The sequence below is a fragment of the Monodon monoceros genome, unplaced genomic scaffold, assembly GCF_005190385.1.
Source record: "Monodon monoceros isolate NGI ecotype Baffin Bay Population unplaced genomic scaffold, NGI_Narwhal_1 Super_Scaffold_8, whole genome shotgun sequence".
NCBI lineage: Eukaryota > Metazoa > Chordata > Mammalia > Artiodactyla > Monodontidae > Monodon > Monodon monoceros.
In genome coordinates this window covers 32,054,010-32,061,531 of record NW_021703785.1, presented here as the reverse complement: position 1 = coordinate 32,061,531, position 7,522 = coordinate 32,054,010, and the positions used below count along the sequence as shown (strand labels likewise).

At 41.2% G+C, this 7,522-nt stretch overlaps 1 pseudogene across 1 annotated transcript; it reads left to right on the top strand.

Moving 5' to 3' along the window:
* The first annotated feature begins 4,263 nt into the window (after window positions 1-4,263).
* LOC114888204 lies at window positions 4,264-4,977 on the top strand (annotated as a pseudogene). Its single transcript, XR_003791736.1, has one exon. The product of XR_003791736.1 is annotated as a peptidyl-prolyl cis-trans isomerase A pseudogene (transcript).
* The last annotated feature ends 2,545 nt before the right edge of the window (window positions 4,978-7,522 follow it).

The following is a 7,522-nucleotide window of genomic DNA, read 5'->3' as shown; positions in this document are numbered from 1 at the left end:
ATTATCGGCAACAGAGAGTCAAAGAGAACACGATAAAACAGTGACCAGGAAAACAGAGTGTTGTTGAAACAGGGAGGGGTCAATTCTTGGAAAGGGGTGGTCCAGATGAACCTGGTGTCAGGTGATCAGGCCTAATCTTATACGTCTGGTGGTCACAGCCGAAGAGTGTGATGAAGACCAGGCAGTGTGTATCAGATATAACCAACACATACTGTGTGCCAGGGTACTGTTCTGGGTCTTTTTTTTACACACATTACCTACCTTACTGTAATCCTATAATGGGCTTATTATTACACCAATCTGTAATAATAAGATGAGGAAAATAATGCTCAGGAAGAGTAAGTGGTTTATTTTTCCTCATGGAAACATAGCTGGTAAGAGACAGAGCTGGGTGTTCTGACTTCGACTCCTTGACTCTGAAATAACAAACCCATCTCAAGAGTCACGAGACTCACCTTAAGTCTAGGGCAGCCCATCAGAGTCAAGGAACTAGGGAAACTGGACTTGAGGTAACTTCAGTTCATCTAGAGGGCTTCCCAGTCTCCCTTTGGGGCAGGAGTCGCTCCAGGGTGCAGCGTGCCTGGGCCTGTCAAGAGTAGTAGTTGAGTCCTGATAAGATAAAGCAAGTGGGTTAATCTGCTTAGAGAGAAGCGCAGATTCTGACTGTGTCTTGAGGAGGAGTAGCGGAGAATCAGAGCTGCCATGTATAGGAACAGACCCCAGAGCTTGGATGGGCCTTTAGGGAGTGTTTTGTCCACTGACTTGAGAAAATTATCCAAGCCAAATAACACCAGCCACTGTTGAAGCAGAATGACAAGTACATTCCTTGAGATTATACCTAAAGGGAAGACAAGAAGAAAGGAAAGTGGGGATGTTCCCAGGCCTTTGATCTTGTCTACCTGACACAGGCCTCTCGTCCACCACCCACAGACTTCCTGAGGCAGGAAGTGGTGACATGGCCCTGGGTTTGTCAGTCCTCTCCTGCTCTGAGTCATCAGGATTGCTGGCATAGTTCTCCAGGAGGTCTCCAAGGAGATAATTCACTCCCCTTTTAGGGGCTTGGCATCAGTGGCAAATCACTCGTGAACTGCCAGACTTCCATCCAGTGTGAGATCTCCTCCTTGGAACGTCTCTCAGGGTCCTTACAAGCAGTATCTTCTGACTTCTATTAACATTATCCTATAGTAACTAACTCTAAGTGGGGGGGGGGGCTGTTGGTTATCAAAATAGACAGTGGAATGAATTACAGTGAATTTTAACCATTCCCCCGTTGTGGAATGTGAATATGGTTTCCAATATGTGTTATTCTAAACAATGTTAAAGAGAACATCTTTCTACATAAATGTGTGCCTGTGGATGAGTTTCTGTAGGATAGATCTCTAGATGTGGAACTGAGGGGTCATTTATTTTATTTATTAATTTTTTAATTAGTTTATTTATTTATTTTTGGCTGCGTTGGGTCTTCATTGCTGCGCGGGGGCTACTCTTCATTGCAGTGCGTGGGCTTCTCACTGCGGTGGCTTCTCTTGTTGTGGAGCACAGCACCTAGGCGCATGGGCTTCAGTAGTTGTGGCACGTGGGCTCAGTAGTTGTGGCTCGCGGGCTCTAGAGCTCAGGCTCAGTAGTTGTGGCACACGGGCTTAGTTGCTCTGTGGCATGTGGGATCTTCTCGGACTAGGGCTCAAACCGTGTCCCCTGCATTGGTAGGCGGATTCTTAACCACTGTGCCACCAGGAAAGCCCAGGGGTCATTTAATTTACATAGAGGAAAAAATAACATAAATATAAGTATTTATGTTGTTTTAATTTACCCTATTTAAAGCCTTTTTATTATGGAGATTTACAAACAAATATAAAATTAGAGCGGTAGAATGAATGCCCACTACCCCTTTATGAACTCACAGCCACCCTTAATTTACCTTTTCCCCTGCCTTCCCTCCCCTTGATTATTTTGAAGCAAATCTCAGACATTGTATCATTTCATTTGTAACTATTTCAGTATGCGTCACTTCAAGATGATTCTTTAAAAAAAACATAACCACAGCACTATCTTTGTACCTCAAAAATGAATATAATCCAGATATGTCAAATATTTAAGATCTGAATAGGTTCTCAAAAATTGTCCTTAAAAAAAAAAAAAGAATATTTACCCTTCCACCAACAGTACTGCAGAATTCTGGAGGGAAAGACAGTGTACAAGGGAAGGAACTTGCGTTAGCCGATGTTGAAATGTGAAGAGCGACACCAAGAAATGGCAATGTAGCAAGAGAGGAAGCTGAACCCACCAGTGGTCTCTGAGCTCTCCTCATACATTTCACCCCCCCCCCAAAGAACAGTCTTGAATAGCAGACGACATCAAAAGGCAGCTGTGCTTTTCTCAGAATAAAACAGCTGAGTTAAACAATCAAAACCAAACAGCTGTACTGCCTTTGGATTTAGTGTTACATTAAAATTAGATGTTTTCTTCCCCCCACCGCCCTTTTCTTTTCTTTTCTTTTTTTTTTTTTGAGGAAAGAAACAATTGAAGAGTTTTATTTTAGACATAAATGTTATGTTCAAATCACGTGCACACAGCCCACAGTAAAATGTTAGTTATTATGGAAATTTGGCTGATAGCATTGTCACACAGAAGTCTATGGGGTCTAGACCCCATAAGTCTAGACCCTTTCTCTATTGTTTTCATTATTCAATACTACTTAATTATTTAGAATTTGCCTGTGTACAGTGAACCCTATTTATGACCCAGAAGTCGAAGTTCACATGCAAATTTTTCAGATATTTTATTTGTAAAAAATATTCCATGGAATTAAAACAACTTAAACTTGATTTTTAAACAAGGATTATTTCTTTCCTTTATAGAAAAGTTAATTATTATCTTAAAATCTAAACTAAATGGAACAATACAAGCAAAAAAACAAAACACGGTCTTAATTCTTCCTTAAAATAAGCCTATAACCTTCCAAAGAATAAAGGTAACACTATTCGTTAAAATTTACATTACAGAATATGACTTGATTGTAGAAATATAGTTAAGCTGAAAGAAGAAAATAAAGATTCCTATGTTTCCACCATTTTTTCTTCATATATAACCTGGTATACATGCTAGACACCAGTCAGATGTAACTACCGGCCATTCATAAATCCATTTTGCAAACTTAAGGGTTACACTGTTCATTTTCATCTGTAGTCTGCTTTGTTTTCTACCTAGGTCATGATAATTTTTCCATGTCATTAAATATTTTTCATGACATAATTAACATAGTCCCACAAAAGTGTTTTTAACTTTTTTCTCTCCATGAGTACATTCTGGGAGTCAGACTCTCTAGAAGCAGAAAAGAGGAGACCGACTTGAAACCAATGCTTTTCAAATTATGTGTGATGAAGGACAGTTTTAAAATTTTCCAATCTTGGGAATTCCCTGGCAGTCCAGCGGTTATGACTTGGCACTTTCACTGCTGGGACCTGGGTTCAGTTCCTAGTCAGAGAAGTAAGATCCCACAAGCCGAGCTGTGTGGCCAAAAATAAATAAATAAATAAAAAGTAAAATTTCCAATCTATTATGGACTGAGATTTTAAAAAATATGATAAAAATAAGAGAAATGAAACATTAATTTCAGAAACAATTTTCAAGAAAATATTTAATAGAAAAATAGAATAAATGTATACCAAGTACCAGCCCAAACTTTTAATTTTATTTATTTATTTGGTTGCAGGATCTTAGTTCCCCAACCAGAGGTTGAACCCACGCCCCCGGCAGTGAAAGCACAGGCGTCCTAACCACAGCACCGCCAGGGAATTCCCACAAACCTTTTAATATTAGATGTGATAGATATCAAATTACTCTGTGAAATGGTTGTATAAATTTCAGAGTGTTTATTGTCAGTATTTTTTATTGATCTTATCACAGGCCAGTGGCAGTTACATGGACTGTACTTTGATTACATTACTTTAGACCTTCCCAAGAACATTAGGTAAATACTTCTCTTCGTAAACAGTCAGGGGTGGAAAGGTTAAATAATAATTTTAATTTGCTATTTGAGAGTTGAGCCAACTACCTTCAACTCTCCTTCACTTTTCACACACGGGCAGGCCCAGCAGGGTCCTCAGGATGTCTTGGTGGATGGTCACAGGAGTGTCATTCCTTGGGCTTTCCTTACCATTCCTGAAAAAAGGTGTGTGCAAGAAACCTATCTTTCTATCTCTCCTCTACCGCAAGCTCCTTTAAGAATGATCCCAGCTTTGCAGACGCCGTCACCCTGGAACTTCCTGCGCTGCCCAACCATGGTCAACCCTACCGTGTTCTTTGACATCGCCATCGACGGCGAGCCCTTGGGCCGCGTCTCCTTCGAGCTGTTTGCAGACAAAGTTCCAAAGACAGCAGAAAACTTTCGTGCTCTGAGCAATGGGGAGAAAGGCTTTGGTTATAAAGGTTCCTGCTTTCACAGAATAATTCCGGGATTTATGTGCCAGGGTGGTGACTTCACATGCCATAATGGCACTGGTGGCAAGTCCATCTATGGGGAGAAATTTGATGATGAGAATTTCCTCCTGAAGCATACGGGTCCTGGCATCTTTTCCATGGTAAATGCTGGCCCCAACACAAACGGTTCCCAGTTTTTCATCTGCACTGCCAAGACTGAGTGCTTGGATGGCAAGCATGTGGTCTTTGGCAAGGTGAAAGAGGGCATGAATATTGTGGAAGCCATGGAGCGCTTTGGGTCCAGGAATGGCAAGACCAGCAAGAAGATCACCATTGCTGACTGTGGACAAATCTAATAATAAATTTGACTTGTGTTTTATCTTAACCACCAGACCATTCCTTCTGTAGCTCAGGAGAGCACCCCTTCATCCCCATCTGCTCGAAATATCCTATAATCTTTGTGCTCTCGTTGCACTTCTTTGGGTTCCATATTTTCCTTATTCCCCTCCAAGTTTAGCTGAATTGCAAAGTTAAGTTTAGGGTTATGAAATAAAAACTAAACAACCAAAAAAAAAAAAAAAAACAATGATCCCAGACTGCTCTCTGAATGAGCCAACCAATAAAGTGGCCCACGTAGCTCTTGCTTTTATTATGATTGATTCCTTTTTTTGCGGTACACGGGCCTCTCACTGTTGTGGCCTCTCCAGTTGCGGAGCACAGGCTCCAGACGCGCAGGCTCAGCGGCCACTGGCTCACGGGCCCAGCCGCTCTGCGACATGTGGGATTTTCCCGGACCGAGGCACAAACCCGTATCCCCTGCATCGGCAGGCGGACTCCCAACCACTGTGCCACCAGGGAAGCCCTGATTGATTCTTTTAAGCAGCTTTATTGAGGTGTAATTGATATACAGTGAACTGCACATATTTAAAGCATACAATTTGATGTGTTGACATATATATACCTACTATATATATATATATATATACACACACACACCTGTGAAACCATCTCCACAATCAAGATAGTGAACATATTCATCACCCTAAAGTCTCTTCATGCCCCATTAACATTCTTTCCTCTGCCACTCCTGCCCCCTCCCCTCTCCCAGGCAAACACAGATCTGCTTTCTGTCAGTATTATCTACTTTGCATATAAATAAAACATAAATTTATTTATTTATATTTTTGGCCGCGTTGGGTCTTCGTTGCTGCACGCGGGCTTTCTCTAGTTGCGGCGAGCGGGGTCTACTCTTCGTTGTGGTGCGCAGGCTTCTCATTGTGGCGGCTTCTCTTGCTGTGGAGCACAGGCTCTAGGCACGTGGGCTTCAGTAATTGTGGTGCGCGGCTTCAGGAGTTGTGGCTCACAGGCTCTAGAGCACAGGCTCAGTAGTTGTGACGCACGGGCTTAGTTGCTCTGCAGCATGTGGGATCTTCCTGGACTAGGGCTCGAACCCGTGTCGCCTGCATTGGCAGGTGGATTCTTAACCACTGTGCCACCAGGGAAGTCCCTACTTTGCATTTTTAAGAGTTTTATATAAATGAAACCATACTGTATGTACTCATTTTTGTCTAGCTTCTTTGAATTATTTTGAATATATATATTACATAATTATTTTGAGATTCATTCCTGTTGTGTGTATGAACATTTCATTCCTTTTATTGCCAAGTAGTATCCCATTGTGTGGATAGAGCATGGTTTGTTTATCCACTCACCTGTTGAAAGATATTTGGTTGGTTCCAGTGGTGTATGTATGTCAGTTGTATCTCAATAAAACTGGAAGAAAAAAATTATTTTTTTTCTTATTATTGTGTTGAGATCTTTAAAAAAAAAATTAATTAATTAATTAACTAGGTTGCATCAGGGCTTAGTTGCAGCAGGCGGGCTCCTTTGTTGTGGCATGTGAACTCTTAGTTGCGGCATGCATGTGGGATCTAGTTCCCTGACCAGGGATCGAACAGGCCCCCTGCATTGGGAGCGTGGAGTTGTATCCACTGTGCCACCAGGGAGGTCCCTACTGAGGTCCTAATATAGTCTAATGCAAGTCCTTTCTCAGATATATGCTTTGCAAGTTTTTCCCTCAGTCAGCGCCTGCTCTAGTCACAAAGTCTCCCCTCTGTGTATGTGTTTTTCCTAATCTTATAAGGACACCAGTCATGTTGAATTTGGGGTCACCCTAATGACTTCAGTTAACCTTGATTACATCTTTAAAGACCCTATCTCCAAGTACAGTCCCATTCTGAGGTACTGAGGGTTAGGAATTCAATATATGAATTTTGGAGGGATACAGTTTATCCCATAACAGCCACCTAACTGAAAGGCGAAACTATTCAGATTTCAGAAGGACTATATTTCTAATCCATTCAACACTGGTAACTCAATGGAAGATTCTTCAAGTGAATTTCAAGTAATGATGTCATATTATTTGTGGAACATGAATTCTCTCTAGCGGTTCACATTACATGACATTGGCCATATCTACTTCACCAATGGATGAGCTTTCCCAGAAAAAAAACCTCTTTGTGAATCGTGAGTCATTCTCTCCTTTTGTTAGCTTCTGAGCTCTGAAAGAAGTGAAGCAACACCTTTCCAGGTGTAAAATAGAGATAATAACAGTATTTGCCTTATAAGGTTATGGTGAGGAGGCAAACAGATAATTCACATAAAGCCCTTAGTAAGGGCTTAAAATGTTAGCTATTGTTATTTATTCATCAAATACAGGCTGAATTCTGGCTTCTCACTAAGCGCTGTGCACAGTGTTGCCGCAGAGTTGAAGATAAATCAGTCATGGATACAGCATCAAGTAAATGATTAATCTATTTGTAGTATTAATAACTACCAGTTATTGAGGGCCTTCTGAGGGTCAACTTCTATGCTGGTGCCTTATATTGATTATTTCGTTTACTCTTCAAAAATATCTTGCAAAAGAGGTCTTACTTGTTCCATATTATAGATGAGGAAGCTGAAACTCCTTGGGGTAACTAAAGCCCTATAAATCAGCTATGTAGTCATGGACGTGAGCTTTACACCAGACCTGTCTGATGTCTGAGTTCTGCTCCTTTCTCTGTGAGCTTATGGTCACAGAAGAGACACTGCATATGTATCA